Source organism: Papio anubis, chromosome 17 (genome assembly GCF_008728515.1).
Source record: "Papio anubis isolate 15944 chromosome 17, Panubis1.0, whole genome shotgun sequence".
NCBI lineage: Eukaryota > Metazoa > Chordata > Mammalia > Primates > Cercopithecidae > Papio > Papio anubis.
The window spans coordinates 26,808,512-26,829,830 of NC_044992.1; the positions used below are offsets into that span (position 1 = coordinate 26,808,512).

Consider the following 21,319-nt stretch of genomic DNA (forward strand, 5'->3'; position numbering starts at 1 on the left):
AAAAGAAGTGAATGAGAGAAAGAACATAACAGAACAGGTTTAAGAACATTCACCGGAACTAGTCCACGGCACTATTGAATCAAAGTGAAAATGAGTTGAAGCTCTCATTGGGAGCTTGTCAGTCAACTTCCAAGAGGCAGTTGATACAGTGTAAAGAGTATGTACAGACTTTGGAATCAGATTCATATACAGATTGGAATCCCAGCTCTGCATTTTATTAGCTATGTGACCTTGAGCAAGGTATTTATTTTGGCCTCAATTTCCTCATCTGTAGAGACTACAGTAGTGCATGTCCTATATGGATGAAAAGGGAAGACATTAAGGTTTTCCTTTCCCTACTTCCATGGGGGTAAGAGCTTAGAAGCAGCTCAGCGATATACTGTGGCTGTGGCAATGGTGGGAAAGGAAAGAAGATGCCAGGAAGGAACTGTGGGCAGAAAATTCTAGGGGTGGTAGTGGATCCTGGACACCAGGTCTACACCAGTACACCCCCAAGATGAGGTCATGTGCAGTGAGCAGAAGTGTTAAACCTTTTGGCTCAGGGGCCAGTGTCAGGATCAAGAGGCAACACAGTGGAGGTTTCAGGCAAAGGGCTGGGAGGAACAGACTCATCAGTGGACAACTGGAAGGCAGAGTGGTATTGGCCAGATGTACTGGTAAACCAGTGAGAGGACAGACTGCTGGAGTAGTGATGGGCTCCAGCTCCTTTACCACAAGGCCACTTTTCTCTGTAGAAAGAAAGTTGGTGGAGTTCAGAGTAGCTTCTGAGTCATTAGAAGTGATTAAGTCCCGCCTTTGTTCCTCATGTCCAATGTCATTGCATTGCACCATGGAAGGGTTGAGTGGGAGGGAGTGGTAACTGGTCTGGCCCTGTAGGCACCCTATGGGAGCCACCTTGTTTTGCATCTCTGAGCAAAGCTTTGGAAAGAGACTCAAGTGTGATGCCTGACTTCTAGAGGCAGTAAAGAGAGGGTAGAAAGTAGACTCTCCCTTTCCCAGTCCACACAATTTGCCTCACTTTAGCTTTTAAAATAAATTTTATTATGCAATATTTGAGACATATAAATCACAATACAACTGGCAGCCATCCACCTACAACCCAGATTAAGAAATATAGCTGAAGCCCTCCATGGCTTTCTACATGACCATACTCTCCCCATTCTCCAGAAATCATTATGTTCTGGAATTTAGGCTTTATTGTTCCCACAAATGACTTTATACTTTTATTACATATTTATTTATCCCTGGACAACATACAGAATTGTTTTGCATGTTTTCAAACTTTATATCAATTGTATCATAAAATATGCATATTTGACTGAGCTTGATTTTTCCCCCCAACGTTAGGTTTGTGTGATTTATCTGTGTTGACATATGTAGCTCTAGTTTATTACTTTTCCCTGCTGAAATGTTTGTTATTTCAGAACACCACAATTTACTGATTCATTCTTGTTCATAGGTAATAGAAGCTTTATTTTCCCAAAGTTTTTCTCGCTTTATTTTCCCAAAGTTTTTCTCTTACAAAATGCTGCTGGGAACATTCTCGAGCCTGAGTCCACACACGCATGAGGAGATAATGCCTTTTGCCCCATCCCTAACTCCTTCACCTTCTTTTCTAGCTTGCACTTTTCCCACACCCTGCACCCAAGCCACTCTGTTTGGGCTCCATGCTTAGACTCCTGTGGTCTAAGCAGTCTCTTGTTTCCCTGAACTGGTTTGGGAATTGCCAACTTGACTTTGCCTTTGGAAACTTTTCCAGAGATTCATATTTCTGTCCTCCAGCCTCAGACAAAAAGCGATGGGTTAGTGACCCATATCAAGCCCCACAAAGTCCTATGTGACTTGCCCCGGTTGTGCCAACTCCTTCCTGGCTCCCACCTGACCAGACTGTAAACTCCAAAAGGCAGGAATTGGGACTGACTTATTTCATGCTGTACCTCCAGTTCAGGCATAGGACCTGATACACTTTGAATATTTGTTGGCTGGATGACTGCAAGAATTAATGATCTATGGAGAAGGGATGTCAGATGATCAGGATTATGGATGCACTTAACTTGCAATTATCTCTACCTGGATGTCTCCAGGCCCCCACCATGGGTCCTTGGCTATTCTAGCTAATCTTATGTGGACTCTGGGCCTTTTATGAGCTAAGACCACCCATCACTTGGTGACTTCTCAGATAGGCAAAGACTTCCAATCTCTCCCACATAGGATGAACCCTAGGGCCCCTAGTCATTTGGGAGCACATGAGGGGAACCACTTGCCATTGGTTGGTCTGAGGTACTCCTAATGGTGAACCCCTGGAGCCCTTACCCTGTAGAAGGCAGCGGTCCCCTTTCTCTGGTGAGGTTGCTTTTTAGTGCAGAGCACATGCTACAGTGGAAGCACCTGATGGCAAAGCCATACCTGAAAGCGAATATTGACAGGAGGAAGAAGAATGAACCATAAAGGGTTCTTCAACAAACAAGTAATAAAGAAACATTCTGGTGGTTGTGGAGAGGTGGGTGGGACTGAGATGCAGACATGGGAAACTAGGGGCACTCTAGGCAAATAGCAAGTCACAGTAGGACAAAAACCACAAAGATGAATAAAGAGGATTTGCAATCAATCCTTCCACTGCCCCCTACTAATCTGAGACCTTGGCTAGGTCATTTAGCCTTATGTGATAACGGAAAACTACTATGTGTCCACTACAACCCATGACTACATGCCTCATATGGCAATTTCTAATTGAATCAGAGCATCAGCTCGGGGTGCTCAAACTCAGACCTCACAGCCAGGCAGGCTGCATCCCAAGCAGGCACATTTAACTGCTGCATGACGCTGACTCCTCACTGGATTGTGATCCAGTGTGGTTCTTACAACGTCCATGATTGACAGATGAGGATGATACATGGGAAACCAAGGCACACAGTCACACAGATAGTGAGGATGCTGCAATTCAAACCCAGGGTGTTCCATTGGGTTCCACAGCACAAGTCACTTTGGAGATCATGAACCAATTGCTCAAGAAAAGGTTATTTAGCTCAACCTTGCAAATTATCTCCAGAGTCCATGAGTCCAAGCCCATCTCACAGGAATTTCTCCACTGAATCCCCTTTATCTAAGAGCACATTCAAGGAAATTACGGTGTCAATGAATTCATGCATTAGTAAATTTATTTCATAAATATTAAACCCCTACTGCATGCAAAGCACTGTTCTTGGCTCCACAAATGCAGGGAATGAAAAACCATAAAGTCCCTCCTTTTGAGATGCTCGTGCTGGAATGTGCAAAGGTCCATAGCTTAATATAATGCCAAGAAAATTAGCAAGATTGTGCATTAGGAACAACGAAGAAATTTTCTGGAGGAAAGCACATCTGATTATTCAAGGTCCTAGGTGTGGCCCATGGGATGTGGCCTTGAGCAACTCATAACTCATGTCCCACGTCCCACCCCTGGGTCTTTAGTTTCTCCATATATAAAATGGAAACATTAAACAGGATGATCTCTTGAGTTCTTCTAGTCCTATTGGTCGCTGGCTTCTATTTCAGGGCTTTTATACATCAGTAGCAATCAAACCCTGGGAGACCATCAGAGGGTGGGGGATAAGATGTGGCCAGGTGAACAGAGCTCTGGAGCCCCAGGTGAGCACAGCAGATCACCCTGGCTCGGACTATGGGAGCTCATGCTGTCAGTCTCTTCAGAACAAGGCTACTCTTGGCCTTTTTTGCAGGCACCTGAGGTATAAAGCTGGCAGTGCCATCAAAGGCAGGCTGGTGGCTACAATATCAAAGGGTTGTATTCCCTCTTGTTCATAAATAAATTCTTTCTCTCCTTAATAGCCAAGCTGGTGGGTTTTATTGTAAGTGGTTTGCACTCAGTGCAGAGCCAGGACTGCCAATGTTACATCTTTCATCTCCAAATATTAATTAATTTTCCATGATGCTTTGTTTTAATCATGAAAAAATGAGATTGGTGGGAACCAGCCAAGGGAAGAGTTGGGGAGAAGGGGACATATTATATATATATAATTATATATAATTAGTTTATAGTATATAATTAGTATTATATATATAGTTTGAAAACTATATATATATATAGTTTTAAAAGAAGCACAGATAATGTAGGGGGAGGCAGTTAGAGATGGTGAGGGTTCATAAGACAGAAAACAAAGGATGGGAGGAGAGAAAGGAAAGTGATATTTTATAAACACCTACTATGTGGCACTGTACTAGCTTCCTGGCCTATAATGTTTCAATCAACCCCAAAATCAATTTGTATTACTATACTCATTTTATAGATGAGCAAACTAAAGCTCAGAAAAAGTAGATGACTTTCCCAAGATTGAAATCTAATAAATTGAAAATACAGAATTCTCACCCTAGCTTTCTGACTTCATGGCTCAATCTCTTTCAACAACATCCATTCAACCTTTGACAAATATTTATCCAGTACTGATTGTGCCTCAGGCATAGTACCAGGCACCATATACCCTCCAGCCCTAACAAACACACAGAAGGGTATTTGAATCAATATTAGTAGATCTTTAAGGACTCCTAGAGGAGGTGATATCTAAGCTGTGACTTGAAGGCTATGGAGGAGTTAGCTCAGGAAAGGCGGAGGAGACTGGAAGAGAAAGGACATCAGGTATAGCATGAGTTAAAGGTTATAGGTGAGAGTTCAGGATCCATCAACATAACCACAAGAAGCTCATATGGCTGTTAAGTCTTGAGTTAAGAGGTCAGGAGGGGTAAGCCATAAAGTGGGAGGGGCCATATCATGCAGATGATTATATGACATCACAGGTTCCTGGATTTTAATCAGAGGGCAATGGCAAAGCCACAGAGATGATGCCATGATTTTAGTGTTACGGAAAAATCCCACTGATCATAGTGCAGAGAATGGATTTAAAAGGAGGTAGGTGTGGTGGCCGTAATGCCAGCACTTTGGGAAGCCGAGGTAGGCGGACCACGAGGTCAGGAGATCAAGACCATCCTGGCTAACATGGTGAAACCCCATCTCTACTAAAAAAAATACAAAAAAGTTAGCCAGGCATGGTGGCAAGCGCCTGTAGTCCCAGCTACTCGGGAGGCTGAGGCAGGAGAACGGCGTGAACCTGGGAGGTGGAGCCTGCAGTGAGCCGAGATAGCGCCATTGCACTCCAGCCTCGGCGACAGAGCGAGACTCCATTTCAAAAAAAAAAAAAAAAAAAAGGAGGGTAGGACTATGGCAGCTGGCAGCTGCCCAAGTAAGAGATCATGGTGGCCTCCAACGGAATAGTGGTCCTTAAGGTGGAAAGAAATGACTACAGGCCTTATGCAAACTCTTTAAACTCATGTTTTTCTTAGAAGCTCATACAAGATGAGGCTAGTTGAAATAAGAATGATAATACTCTCTAAGCATCCAGAGGAAGGACTTTAGAGAGAAGGACAGCGTGGAAGAAAGTGTGATCAATATTTTCTGCTCCTTTGTTATTACCCAATCCATTAGCACATACTGAGACCTCAGGATATGCCAAGCAGTCTTTTAGATGCCATAAGGATGCTTTTTCCTCTTTACCTTCACAAACCTTCCAACTGGTTAGAAAAGGAGGGCATACTTTCTTAAAAAGACACCTAGCAATACACATCAGAGAGGCACAGACAAGAAGCAGGATGCAGGAAGAGTAGTTTGAGTTGGCATAAATAGGAGTGGAGGGGGGTGGAAGAGAAGAAGACGGATTATTTACTAGAATATTCTCTGCATGTTGTGGGTTGAATTGAGTCTCCCAAAACGGATAGGTTGAAATCACAAACATCAGAATGATCCTATTTGGAAATAAGGTCATTGTAGATGGGTCATTGCAGTTAAGCTAAAGTGAGGTCACACTGGAGTAGGATGGGCTCCATTTCAACAGGGCTGATGTTCTTGTGAGAGAGAAAAAATGGTCATGCGAAGACAAGGCAAAGATTGGAGTTATTTTTAAATTTGCACTTCTAATTGTTGTATCATTAGTTTTTATTGTGGTTTTTTAAAAATATTTTTTATCATAGTTGGTTGAATCCATAGATATGGAATCCATGATGTGGAACCCATGAATACAGAGGCCCAACTATGCTTTGTTATGGCAGTCCGAAGAAATTAATACTGTGTATCTCACTTTACCCTCCTCCAAACTGCATGAGGTGGGCATTTTCAGTTCCATTTTACAGGTCAGGATTCTGAGGCCCCAGAATTAACATGGCAGACCACTCCACCAATATGTGGTGGACCTGTGCTCAGCTGCCCGCTATTGGAGTGGTTCTGGAGGTAAATTTCAAAGGATACATAGGAAATAGAAGTTACCAGATCTGATCATGTGGAGAGCAGGAGAGCTTTACTTCATTTTGTCATGCATTGCTTTTGTCCCCAAGAGAAGCGAATGTTTACTGGGTGTCAGGGGCGGGTTTGGAGCTGAAGAAAAATCATGGTTGAATTAGACGTGGTTGCCCTTGAGGAATTCACAGTCCAGTGAGGGAGAAAGATATGTGACCAGACACAATGAGGTGAACTGCCCGTCACTGTGCAGACAAAGCGCATGGAAGCACAGCCCCTAGGTACTCACTTATTTCCCTAACCGAGAGACATCTTGATGATAAGACATCTACTGACTTAACAACAGCTTGCAGAAAAAGGAAACTTGACCACATCAAGTGAACACACCACAGTTCAGACATCAAAATTTTAAATTCCCAATTAAAAAATAAAAACAACAGTAAAATATGGGAAAGTGCACATCTTAGAATCAGGGAAATACTATAGCTTTGCCCAGAACAGGGATGGAAGGTTTTCTAAAGATTACAGCACTTGAGTTGAATGTGAAAAATGAGGGGGAATGTGCTCAGGGAAGGGCCCTGGGAGACAAGTTACTCACAGGCTGGTAATGCTTCTTCCCAGAAAAATCCCCTAACAAAATGTCATCTCCACAAAAGCAAAGGCTCAGACTGCTTTGATCACTGCTCTATCTGCAACACCTCAAAGAAAACATAGGAGGCTCTCAGTAACTGTGTGTAGATAGAATGAATTAGCATCATTAGGGTGAGATTGTATATGAACCACACTAAATGGTACTGAAAGTTTGGTTTCCATCATCTGAACACTCATTGTTTCTTTTATGAAACCTCTACACTCATCCAGAGGTGATTTCTGGGAATGCACAGTTGAGTAAGACAAACTCTCTCAGTCGACAGAGGAGATGACTAATAAGTGATTCCATACCATGTGATGCCCTGTGATACTGTGTGATCCATGCTCTGATGGCAAGAACAAGGTGAGGAAGAGCAGGCAAGTTTGGTGGAGGAGGTGACATTCAACTGACGAGACCCAACAGGATTAACTGCCAAGGAAAGAGGGTGATGCTCTAGAAAGAGCAGAAGCTACATTAAGAAAGAGAAAAAAGAGAGAAAGAGGAAAGAAAGAAAGAAAGAAAGAAAGAAAGAAAGAAAGAAAGAAAGAAAGAAAGAAAGAAAGAAAGAAAGAAAGAAAGAAAGAGAAAGAAAGAAAGAAAGAAAGAAAGAAAGAAAGAAAGAAAGAAAGAAAGAAAGAAAGAAAAGAAAGAAAGAAAGGAAGGAAGGAAGGAAGGGAAGGAAGGAAGGAAGGGAAGGAAGGAAGGAAGGAAGGAAGGAAAGAGAGAGAAAGAAAGAAAGAAGAAGGAAGGAAGGAAGGAAGGAAGGAAGGAAGGAAGGAAGGAAGGAAGGAAGGAAGGAAGGAAATCTCATAGCATTCTGAGGGCTGCAAATAGTTCAGTGTGACTTGGAATGAACACTGGAAGGTAGAATACATGGTATGTGTGACTGGCAGGTCATACAGGGGCCAAATCACAGGGACATGCCTAGTGAGGGTCTGGATTTTATTGGTAAAGCAAAGGGAATTCCCATGATATTTGCTAATGGATCCAAGTTCCCAGACACTTTCTACCTGCTTTGCAAGGTGATCTCCTCTGATCAGGCCACATTCTCTCACCCCAGGAACCGCAAACACATTGTCCCTCCAGACCAACAAAGGGCAGGATTAAAAACAGTATCAGGAGAGGGAGAAGCCATGTGTAACATTACCTTAATTTAACATTCTTCCTCTCCTTCTTTTTTTTCATCAATTGGTGATTAATAGACATGATATTTCCCCCTCCCAATCCATTCTCAAGAGAAGTGTTATAATAACATGTCAGGGAGGTGTGGATAAGCAGCATCATGGAGCCTGTTTATAATGCAGTTTGTAACAGATGCTAATGTCCCGATTATGCATTCCAGCATCATTTATACCCAGCTCCATGGCACGGTAAGGCTCGTCACATCATAATTCTCCAAAGCAGTTGCTATTAATCACTCATTCATTATTAAAACACATTGTATTCATTCTGCTTGGCAACTGGAGCAGGGCAGGCTCTATTTATCCAGAACATTTATCTGCAGACTTTGTCAACCTCAGCCCAGAAGGATTGGGAGCGTCTGGCCCTCCAGGATAACTGAGAGATTTGAAGAGACACCTCAATGCAGAAGGGAACACAGGATTCACAGAAGACCTGGATCTCATCCAAAGGGCAATCCATCCCTGAGAGGGCTGAGGGCTCCCAGGAACCAAGACCATCTGTCCCTTGGTTGTCTCTTCTTACTACGTCTCCCTTCAACTCGAAATATCTTCCCTTTAAGTGAATTCTGCTGGGCTTTTTTCTGTTCCCAGGTATCTCAATATCACCTGGGGAGCCAGGGCTGCTCCCCACTGCCTGGGCTTGTATCCAAACTTACTTGATTATAGCAAGCCATGGATTTTTGTAGTCAAATATAAGGGCTATGGGGACAAATCCCTTGCCTTCTAGCACTCATTGTGTGATGTTGAATAAATAATTTAACTTCTTTGTCCCTCAGTTTTATCAGCTGTAAAAGGGGGTTGATAATAATAGAACCTACTTCATAGAGTTGCTGTCAGGATAAAATGAGTTAATTCTGACAAAAGTCCTTATAAAATGCCCGAAACATAATTCACATCAGCTCTTGTTACTACTTATTAAAATGATCCTAGCATTTCCTAAATGTCCCCCCAGCCAGCTGTTTATAAGCAGGGGCATGGAGGTCTATTCATTGACTCTGTAAATGGCTGTTGAACATCCCAAATGTTTTAGGTATTGTTTTAAGTACCAGAGACACATACACATACCAGGCTCAGTCCCTCTTTCAAGGGGCCCACCCACTAGTAATGTAGTTTTGCCAAAACGGTGCTCAGACCTTTAGAGATCTGGAAGCCCCTCTTTTTTCCCCCTAAAAGTCTGTATTTGGTTACGCTTTCCAGTTCATACAGTACTTTTTCTGCTTACCACATCATCAAGTGCTCACCTGAAGGTAACAAACACATGGCTCATCTCTCAACGTCAAGTGAGTACCCAGGGTCCTTGAGGGTTCCCACGCTTCTAATGAAATATACCAGCCTAAGAATGTACAGAGGATAATTTAATGGTTTAATACCATATTTTATTTAAAAGATTTTAAAGGCCTGTGAATCTTTCCTTTTGCACCATCCAGTAGTAACCACCAATCTCCAATCCAGTGTTTATGATTTCCATGATTATTTTTGCTAACATTTACAAGTGTATGCCTATAAATAATATTATGTATCTGTACGTGTTTTCAAACTTGATATAAATGATACCACATTGTATATATCCTGTCGCTTGCTTTTTCTAAGGAGTGCATTTTATTATGGAAAAATTCAAATGTCTGCAAGTAAACAGAATAGTAAAATGAACTCCTATGTATCACCTGGCTCCAACAATTGTCGACATTCAGCCATTCTTGATTTACCTATGCCATCACCATACCCTACCTCCCATCAATCAATAATTATAGCTTACAGTTCTACTTTCACATACATTTTATAAACACCTAAATGAATAAATAATAACTGTATGCTTAAAAAAAAGTGAATACAGCCTGGTGTGGTGGCTCATGCCTGTAATTCCAACAATTTGGGAGGCTGAGGCAGGTGGATCACTGAGGTCAGGAGTTCGAGACTAGCCTGGCCAACATGGCGAAACCCTGTCTCTACTAAATACACAAAAATTGACCAGGTGTGGTGGCAGGCACCTGCAACCCCAGCTACTCAGGAGGCTGAGGCACTAGAATCGTCTGATCCCAGAAGGTAGAGGTTGCAGTGAGCTGAGATCGTGCCACTGCACTCCAGCCTAGGTGACAGAGCAGACCCATCATGTATCCCTATCCATATCAAGATACAGAACACTCATATCTACAGAAAATTTCCTCCTTTGCTCAAACTCCTCTTCTCCTCCTACCACCTCACACCCCAAAAAAACATCATTTTGGCCTTCTCACCTCAGATTACATTTTCCCATTCTAAAACCTCATATAAATAGAATCATATGGTGTATAGCCTTTTGTGTTCCTTTTGCGGGAGGGGTTTCAGCAGTGTCTCTGAGATTCACCCATGTTATTCCATGTGTCACTAGATGCTTAGTTTCTACTGCTAAGTAGTATCCCATTGTAGGAATATAGCACAATTTGTTTGTTCATTTTCCCATTCATGAGCATTTGGGCTGTTTCCAGTTCTTGGCAATTGTGAATAAAGTTGCTATAAACATTTTCATACAGTACTTTTTGTAGATATTTGTTTGCATTTCTCTTGGATTAAGGAGTGTTTCTCTTAATGGTATAAGAAATTAGCAAAGAGGTTGTGCTATTTTACGTTTTCTCCAGTAATGGACAGGTATTTCATTTGCTCTACATACTCTCCAACCATTATTGTGAACTGATATTTCATTGTTCAAGACTTTTGCTTACTTTTATTAAATTGTCATTTTATTGTTGAGTTGAAAGAGTTCTTTACACATTCTGAATAGCAGCCTTCTGTCAGAAATATGCTTTGAAAATATTTTCTTAAGTCTATTTATTTTCTATAATAATGATGATATATTTTGTTGATCAGAGTTTTTGTTTGTTTTGATTTTTTGCAGGGGAGTAGGGGGAGGGGACTGTCTCACTCAGTCACCCAGAGTGAAATGCCATGGCACTATCACGGCTCACCACAGCCTCAATCTCCCAGGCTTGAGCCATGCTCCCACCTCAGCCTCCCAAGTAGCTGGGACCACAGGCATGTGCCACCGTGCCTGGCCAATTTTTCATTTATTTTTATATTTACAGAGGTGGGGTCTCATTATGTTGCCCAGGCTGGTCTCAAATTCCTGTGCTCAAACAATCCTCCCGCCTCAGCTTCCCAAAGTGCTGGAATTACAGGCATTAGCCACCACGCCTGGTTTGTTTCAATTTTTATGAAGTCTAATTTATCATTTATTTTTTATTTTATTTCAGAGTTTTCAGAGTTTTGCCTTAGACATTTTTGGTTATCCTGTAAACATATTTCCCTGTTTTCCTCAATAAGCCTTATTAGTCTAGCTTCTATATTTAGAACTAAGATTTATCCCTAATTAAATGTGGTGTGTGGTGTGAGGTCAGAGATTGGGCTCATACTTTTTTTTTTTTTTTTTTTTCTGCACAGATATCCTGTTGTTTCAGCACAATTTGTTGAAAATATGTTCTTTTTTCCTTTGAGTGACTTTGCTGTTTTTCTCAAAAAGTAATTCACCATAAACATGTGTATCTATTTATGTATTCTCTGGTCTGCTGCAGGGATTGATGTGTCTATCTTTATGCCAATATCTGTCTTTATTACTGTAGCTTTAAGTCTTGAAGTCAAGTAGTTTGAATTCTTCGGCTTTCTTTTTCAAGATTGTTTAGGCTATTCTAGGTCATATGCATTTCCATATAAATTTTAGAATTGTTTTATCTATTTCTATTTTTAAAAAGCCTTATGGAGTTTTGATTTGAATCATGTTGAACTATAGATCGCTGTGGGAAGGTTTGACATCCTAACAATATTGAATCTTCCAACCCACAAATATAGTATATCTCTTCATTTATTTAGGTCTTCTTTAACTTTTCTCAGCAATATTTTGTAGTTTTCAATATAGAGGATTCACGTATCTTTTGTTAAATTTATCAGCAAGTATTTTACATTTTTATAAAATTGTGAATAAAATTTTAATTTTATTTTCTATTGCTTTCTGCAAATATATAGAAATACAACTGATTTTCCATATGCATCTTATAGTCTGAGATATTGTTAGGTTTATGTAAATTGTTCTAGGAGTTTTCTTTGTTCATTCCTCAGGCTTTTCTTATAAAATTGTATACTATCTGTGAATTTCAATTAGTTAAATAAAACTTTTGTTTATAGAAATAAATTCTTCCTTTTGAGTCTTTATGCTTTTAGTTTTCCTTGCATTATTGAACAGGCTAGAGTCTTCATACAATATTGAATAGAAGATTCAACATTCTGGTCTTTTTTTCTGATCTTAGGGGAAAAGCATTCAGGGCTTCCCCATCAAGAATTAACAATAGACTCTTGTACATGTTCTCTATCAGAATTGAGATTCTAGTTTGCTAGAGGATGGCTATTCTAATTTGCTGAGAATTACTGTCATTAATGAGTGCTGGATATTTTTAAATGCCTTTTCTCTATTTATTAAGATGATCATATATGTTTTTAACTTTAACATATTAATTATACAGATTACATTGATTTTTAAATGTTGAACCAAACTTGTATTCCTGAGATAAAATTTAATTGGCTATAATATAGTATTCTTTTTATGTATTTCTGAAAAATATTTTGTTACAGATTCTTGCATCTATGTTAATGAAGAATATTTTCTTCTCTTGTAATGTCTTTGTCATGGTTTGATATCAAAAATCAACTCATAAGATGTTAAAACATGCTTTTTCCTCCTCTATTTTCTGGAAGAGGTTGTGAAAGATGGTACTACTTCTTCCTTAAATGTTTGCTAGAATTCACCTGTGAAGCCACTGGAACCAAGAGTTTACTTGTTGAAATATTTTGATTTAAAAATTCAATTTTTTTCATGGGTCTAGTTATTCAGAATTTCTGTATCATCTTGTGTTAGTTGTGGTTTTCTGGGCAGTTGATCAGTTGACTTTCTCAACGCATTTGCTCATTTCATCTGAATTGTAGTACTTTCCTGCATGATTTTTAAAATAATATTTTCTTTTTATCCTTTTAACATCTGTAGGATTTATAATGATATTAATTTCTTAATTCCCAGTATTATATTATAGGTAACTTGTGTTTTTCCTCTTTATGTGTTTTGGTCTAGCTAGAAGTTTATCAAGTGTACTAATCTTTTCAAAAGCAATTTCTGGATTTCTTGATTTTTTATTTTTAATTTTTTTAAATTTCTGCTGTTATCTTTGTTATTTCCTTTCATCTACCTAACTTATGTTTAATTGCCTGTTTTTATTTTTGGTCTTTATTGGCAGAGACTTAGATCATTAATTTATAGCTTTGTTCCTAATATAAACATTCAACTTTAACATTTGCTTCCTCTAAGCACTGAATTAGCTTCATCCCTTGCTTATTTATTTGGATATTAGTTAATAATTACAAAAAATAATGACAGTTATTAAAATAAAATAAAAAGGACAATAAAATATTCTTTGTACAGATTCACCTCTTAATATTTCTTGACATTTCAAGTTCTCTCTTGCTTGTTCTTACTATGTATACGTGAGGGTGTGTTTTCTGAAACATTTGAAGGTGAGTTATATATACTGTAGATCTTTATCACTAAATAATTCAATATGTTTTCCAAGAGTAGGAGTACTTTCTTACATAACCACTGCAATTATTAAATTCATACATTTACATTTATGTTATACTTTAGTATACCATCCATATCTAATTTTGTCATTTAACCTAAAAATGCCTTTTATGATGTCTTTTTCTCCTGTAGTACAGGATCCTGTCTAATTGTCAAGTTTCTTTAGCCTTACATCATCTAGAATGTTTCCATAGTCTTTTCTTATCTTTTACGACAATAACATTTTTGAAAAATACAGTCCTTCCACCATTTAATAGAAAGTTATTCATTTTGGGTTGTCTAATGTTTCCTTGTGATTAGGTTCAGGTCATACGCTATCTTAGGATATCACAATTGGAGATACACAATGTCCATCTTCCCTCATTGGTGATGTTAATTTGATCATTTATTCAAAGTGTTGCCAATTTTTTGAAAATATAGTTATTGATTTTTTCTTTTTCTTAACTGACAATCAATATATGAAGTATCTTTTTCTCATCAAAATATTCCTCTCTAGATTTAGTATCCATTGAATATTCTTGCCCATTTTTACTATGATGATCACAAAATGATGATTTCCAAGCTCCAGCACTCCTTCCATATTGATTAGTTGGGCCTCAGCATTCTAATGCCAGCAAGAAACCTCCGTTCTCCTGTATGTCTGCATCTATGCATGTATGCACCTATTTATCATATCTATCTATTCATCTATCTCGCTAATCTATGTATTCAATATATGTATCTACCTACCTAATGAATCTAATATGGATATTGATTCATGCATTTCTATTTCTCCATGATTTATCATTCATTACTATCCTTAATAATTTTGGTGTTCAAATTTTTAGAAATTTGGTCAGTGAGAACTCCTTAAAGCTATTTCCTGTGTTCCTGTGACATCCTCCCACCATTTTTTAAAGCACTTTCTTATTTTCTTGCATAGTAAGATATTCCAGGTTAATCTTTTACCCTAGTTCCAGCCCTGGAATATGAAAAGTCCTAGTTTTTTTAATTGAGCAATGGTAGTAGAGACAAAATTATGGGTGCTATTTATCCTTGTTATTCCAGGAGTATATTTGCTTCTTGGCCCTTTAACAAACAGAGCTAAAAAATACATGCATGGACATATATAACTACATGCATATTTACATAAAGATACATACGCACAAACCTAGATATGCATACATGCATGCACACACATATATGATCATTTAAACATATATACATACATACATATGTGCATATTTAGAGATATCTCCAGTTCCAATCCATCCCCCATAGGATTATTTTGTGACTTCTCCTATCCCATATTACGTTTGTATACCTTCTTTCACAATCAGGACTTTGACCCTCAATATCATTTACACATCTACTCTTTTGTCTGGGCACAGTGGTTCACAGCTGTAATCCCAGCACTTTGGGAGGCCAAGGTGGGCAGATCACTTGAGTCCAGGAGTTTGAGACCAGCCTGGAAAACATGGCAAAATGCCATCTCAACTAAATATAAAAAAATAAAAAGTTAGCTAGCCGTGGTGGTGTTCGCCTGTAGTCCCAGCAACTTGGGTTGCTGAGGGAAGAAGATCACCTGAGCCTGGGAGGTGGAGGCTGCAGTGAGCTGTGATCACGCCACTGTACTCCAGCATGAGTGACTGAGTGAGATCCTGTCTCAAACAGAACAAAGCAAAACAAAACCATTTACTCTTTTGTTCAGTTCTACAGTACTTATAAAGTACATTCAGAATTGCTTCACTCAAACACTATGATAGGCAAACTTGCTAAAAGGAGTTTATCAATTATTTTCAATTCTCCCCCAACACAACTCCAATCTGACCAAAACTAAAGGTAGTCACAAGTTGTGTTCATATGGTATTTGAAATAGTTTGTTCTTTATTCCCTTCCAGTTAGTTATGGTATTAACTTGAAAACCAATTAGGTTCATTTGTTAGTTTGCTTTCAGTTTTAGGGTTCTCTACATTTTTTGGCTTTAATTTAATTTGGGGGTTATATTGACATTTTATTATTAGCATGTATCCAAAAGTCAAACATTTGAAAATACATAATTAGAAAAGGGTCACTCCTTCTCATACTTTTCCATCCCACCTCACCTCACACCTTGTAGGTATCCAATTTCACTATTTTCCAGTTTATCTTTCTTATGTTCTTTATGTAACGATAAGCAGATATGTGAATATTTCCTTACTTATCCTTTTTCTTACATGTATGCTCATTTGTACCTTGCTTTTTTTACTTATAAATACCTCTTTGAAATTATTTTATATCAGTTCACAAGGATCTTCCTTATTTTCAACAACTACATAATACTTCACTGAGTGACTGTACCATAATTTATTCAACAGAACTGCTCTGCTGAAACTTTCAGGCAGATTCCAATTTTTTGAAATTTCAAATAATGCTGCAATAAATATCCTGTTCACGCATTTTTTATACAGTTGTAGGTACTCCTAGATGTGCCTCTCACAAATTGTGATATGATAAATTGTCTTTATCATTTAGATTGAAATACTTTATAATTTTTCCTTGTGATTTCTTATTTGACCTATAGATTGTTTATAAATGTATAGTTTAATTTCAAAATATTTATTTTTATTGGTTTCAAATGTAATTATGCCACTGCCATATAACTTACCCTATTACCCTATAAGATTTCAAACTTTTGAAGTATACTATGACTTGTTTATGACATTTACGTTATACGGTGTACCGTGGTGAACACTCCTCGTACATTTGAAAAGATTTTGCAGTTATTGGATTTATTGCTCTATAAGTGTCAACTAGGTCCAAGCAGTTTACTGTGTCATTCATATATTTCATATCACTGCTGATTCTTTGTGTAACTGTTTTATCAATGACTAAGAAGAGTGTTAAAATCAACTCTAATAGCAGATATGTCTATTTTGATTTTAGTCCTGTTACTTTTTTCTTCATTGTATTTTGAAATTCTGTTAAGTGCATATCCATTTATAATTGTTACATCTTCCTGACTTATTGACCCTTATATGTTAAAATCTGCTATTTTTCTGATCCATAATACTCTTTATCTTGAAATTTATTTTGTCTAATGTTATTTTAGCCCCTACATCTTGGTTATGGTTAGTGGTGTTTGCATGCATGGAATATCTTTTCTTATCTTTTTACTTTCAACATATTTTGTTTATTTTCAACCTATGTGTTAACCTATTAAAGTGGATTACTTGTGAGCAACATGCGGTTAGTTACGTCTTTTCTTATCTTTTCTGGCAACTTCTGCGACTTATTATTTTGTTTTCTGTTTGGCTCTTTGTTTTTTGAGGATTATGCATGCAGACGATATGTATAGCTCTAGTTCATTCATTGTCATTGCTCTGTAATATACTATGGCAGGAAAATACCAAAATCTAGTTTTCCATTCTGCTTTTGGGTTCCCACTTGGGTTGTTTATGATTTTTCATATGCACAAACAATGCCAAAAGTATACAGTCCTGTGCATGTCTCCTATGTACACGTATGTTCCAAGGCAAAGGTAAGTGTACAATTCCTAGATCTTAGACTATGAGAATCATCTATCTTTACCATATAAGCATTCACTTATATGAGTATAAAAAAAAAGTAGTTTTGCCAGTTTACACTTTCATCAAGCATGAATGAGAATTTCTCTTGATCGATATCCTTTCCAACACTTGGTAACGTTACACACACCCAAACACAGGTGCTATCTGACAGCTTTTAAACGGAATATCACTGTTACATAAATCTGCATCTTTTCATGTGTATGTTGGCCTTTAAGGCTTTCTCCTTGAGGACTTATTCATTCATATATGCTACTCTTGTTTTTTAAGCTGAAAAATCAAAATGTGGAGGCAAGATTTTCCCAAGATCACACAGCAGTCGTGGATTAGACATGAGTCCAGGTATTGTAACACTGAAAATAAGTTTTTCTCTCTCTTTATCTATCTATCTACCGTAATACCATATAGATTTTATGACTGTGTGTGTGTGTGTGTGAGAGACAGAGAGAGAGACGGAGAGAGAGACATGAGATAGTACGGGATAGTATTTCTAAAATTCATATTTTGGCTTGAGGTTTTCAGTCTAGTTCTGATAAATAGAACATCCAAGACAAATCACCTCTGATGTACCCCTTCCCTCCAATCTTTTTCACAAGTAAAATAAACATAAAATGAAAGAAAATCAAGAACAACCTTAAGGAGATGTCCTGAGAAGAGAGTCCCCAATCTTGCCTGTCTTATAGGGTGGGCTAATAGGCTGAACGAACAAACGTGGGTATCAAGTCAGCCCCAGCAATCACTTTTTTCTCTCTTTCTGGAATCCTTTCTAAGGCACTGCCCATATTAGGATAAGGACCCAGGGCGCTGGCCCAATTCCTATCCAGGAACAACTCTGGGAAGGCCGCTTTCTGTGACTGCCCTAGGAAACCTGGCTCCTCCTGGCCCTCTCCCTGCCCCTGGCTCTCCCGGCCTCTCTGCTGCCGCTGCCTCAGGATTGATCATTAGCCTGGGATTAGCAGCTGTGCCAGCAGCAGGCAGGACAAAGCCCTGCTGCCCTGGGCTGTAGCTGCAGAGAGCTGGCTGGGGAGGGAAGGCTCAGCTGCCCAAGTGCCAGGCATATGTCAAATCCAATTTGAGAGAGGATCTTGTTAAGCCTTCTTATCAGATGACACATTCTCCTTAAAAAAAAAATCATCAGTTAGGAAGGCTTTGCAGTGTCTACCAGGCACCCATGCTGAGGTCAGATAATGTTTCCTGTCAAGAATAGATTCTTTATATCCCATCAGTCCCTAGGTTCAAGGGGATTTGATTAGTCAGATATGGCTTACCTATAAGCCTTGCTGGCCCTAATCAGTCTCTGCCCTTCAAAAGCTTTGTGACTTATTTTTTTGTGATCATATAGTCCCACATCTTCACTAGTAAAGAGCACAGGGCTCTTTTCATTCCCTTCCTGTTACCCTTTCAAAATTATGGGCACCAGTCAGACACGGTGGCTCACGCCTGTAATCCCAGCACCTTGGGAGGACGAGGCTGGTGGATCACTTGAGGTCAGGAGTTTGAAACCAGCCTGGAAACATGGCGAAACTGTCTCTACTAAAAATACAAAACAGTTAGCTGGGCATCGTGCCAGGCACCTGCAATCCCAGTTACTCAGGAGGCTGAGGCAGGAGAATCACTTGACCCCAGGAGGCAGAGGTTTCAGTGAGCAGAGATCATGCCACTGCACTCCAGCCTGGGCAACAGAGCGAGACTCCATCTCAAAAAATATATATATTTAATATTACATATTATATACAACATATTATATATTATATATTATATTATATTATATATTGTATATAATATATATCATATATAATATATTATATATTATATTGTATATAATATATTATATATTATATTGTATATATATAGTATTATATTATAATTATATAATTATATTATATATGTACATAGGCACCAAAACTGATAAAACGGATTCTGAGTCTGTGGCAAAACAGTACTTTTATACATTGCTTGTGACAGCATAAGTTGTTCTAACCCTTTTGAAAAGATATCTTACAGTAGGTGTCAAAATTCAAAAGTATATGCACTCTGACATTCTACTTATGGAGTTTTCCAAATAGGATAGTGTAACTAAAATTTATTGCCTATCTATTCTGAGCTATGCACGTTATTCTGCTGCTAATTCTGCAAGTCAAGCCTTTGAAACTTATTGTTCCCATTTTATTGATGAGGAAATTAGAACAATGGCTAAGTGACTTACCTGATATGGCACCATTATAAGGGAGAATCTGCATTCAAATGCAGTCTGATTCCAATCCCCTGTTTCTTCTACAAAACACTGCCTTGGGAAAATGATATCTATGTATGAATATCTTCACTGCAGCATTATTTATAATAGCAAAAGCTGAAAAAAACAAAGTGGCTCATAATAGAAGAATGTTCTAGTAAATTATGAGAAGTTAACCCAATGGATTATTTTTCCATCTTATAAATTTTAATGATTATTTAGTGATATTGGGAAAAGCATACCCTATAGAATTAAGTCAAGACAATAGAATACAAAATATTTCTATGTAATGATTATAACTATATTAAAATGCATAACCATATGGAAAAAAATGCTCATGGGAACTTGGAATATAAAATACTTTTTTTAAGGTATTAGTAACTAAAAGTGATTTCCCAAAATAGTCATTATTGTTATAAAGTTGTATTTGAAGAAAGGCACTGGTCTTAGTGGAAAAAATAATATATTCAGAATAGAAAAGACCAAAATCTGAACGCTATCTCTTCCATATTCTAAATTTAAGAAACTGAGCAACTTACCTATAATCTCTGAGCCTCAGTCTTTTACATTTGTAAAACAGTGATAATATTTACCTCATATGATCATAGTGCACGTTAAATACATTAGAACGCCAACAAATACTGAACTCATCATAATAAATTCAATAACAAAAAAGACATCCCTGATAAATGTATTAGCTAACTAACTAAATACAAATGATGATCCTTCTTAAGCTTCCACCACCTCCAAACTTTTCTGTAGATTTCAGATGCAAGACAGGCCAAACAAAAAAAAAAAAAAAAAAAAAAAAAAAAGCTAAATTTCAGCCCACACACACAAGTGTGTTTATCACAGGGCAGCCAAAGGAGGTGGCTAAGTACGAGAAACTCACTCCTTGACCACATAATTCTTAGCTGAAACCAGCCATACATCAAATGCTTCACCAACACGGAATGCCTTATATATTAATCCCTAGGCTCTGCAGTGAAGCCAGCACATGAAACCAACCCTTCCCTGGTCCTCTGGACATTTACAAGATAAGGCCTTGTTACAGGCTGGATAGTGATGTTCCCTGAAGCCTCTTAGGATGAACGTTCTCCCTCCGTAAGACACTGTAAGCTCATGTCTGTGGGATATTGTGGGATGATTTTTCTAGCTTCAGTATTGCTAAGAGTACAGGACACACTTAATAGGATGAGACCTATTAATGTTACTTCATGGTCTTATGGCTGAGCAGCTATACTCTCTTAGCTTGGTTTGCCATCAGTTTAGTCCCTATTTCCCAAATCAAGAGTAGGGTCAAGTAGACTGGGGGATGAGAAAGAGTGGAAGGCATCAGGCATGAAATACCTTCATCAGGGGCTAAGCAAGCACTGATGGGTTTCGAGTAACCAACAGTACCTTGATCACAGAATCTTGACTGTGGAATCTTCACCTGGGCTCTGTGCAACAAACCCCAAGTGACCAGTGAATGATGACCCTGTGGCTGAAGTGAGTAGTCTGCAACCCCAATGAGAGGAGCTCTTTGCTTCCAGACATTGCCCAAAGAGAGGGGCGAAGGAAGCTGGAGGAGTGGGGTGGAGAGAAAATAATATTATTGAGATTTACTAAGTGTCGAGTATGTGTCAAGAAAAAAAAATGAGTCATGCCTGTAATCCCAGAACTTTGGGAGGCCAAAGCAGGAGGATTGCTTGAGCTCAAGGGTTTGAGATCAGGCTGGGTAACATAGCAAGACCTCGTCTCTACTAGAAATCAAAAAGTTAGCTGGGCATGGTGGTGCACACCTGTAGTCCTAGTTGCTGAGGAGGCTGAGGTGGGAGGACAACTTGAGCCCAGGAAATCATGGTTGCAGTGAGCTA

At 38.5% G+C, this 21,319-nt stretch overlaps 1 protein-coding gene and 1 long non-coding RNA gene across 3 annotated transcripts in view; both read right to left on the reverse strand.

Moving 5' to 3' along the window:
* ASIC2 (acid sensing ion channel subunit 2) overlaps positions 1-21,319 on the reverse strand; it is a 1,127,535-nt gene that overhangs the window by 1,061,543 nt on the left and 44,673 nt on the right. The gene's annotated exons all lie outside the window — the stretch shown is intronic.
* LOC103878726 overlaps positions 1-21,319 on the reverse strand; it is a 33,961-nt gene that overhangs the window by 9,282 nt on the left and 3,360 nt on the right. The window contains exons 2-3 of one of the 2 annotated variants that reach the window (XR_002517851.2): positions 19,434-21,024; positions 9,331-9,422 (exon numbers count right to left, since the gene is read on the reverse strand). This is a non-coding gene — a long non-coding RNA (uncharacterized LOC103878726). Of the gene's footprint in view, positions 1-8,096; positions 9,423-19,433; positions 21,025-21,319 lie in introns of those variants that run through there. The other variant, XR_002517852.2, reaches the window with a different exon arrangement.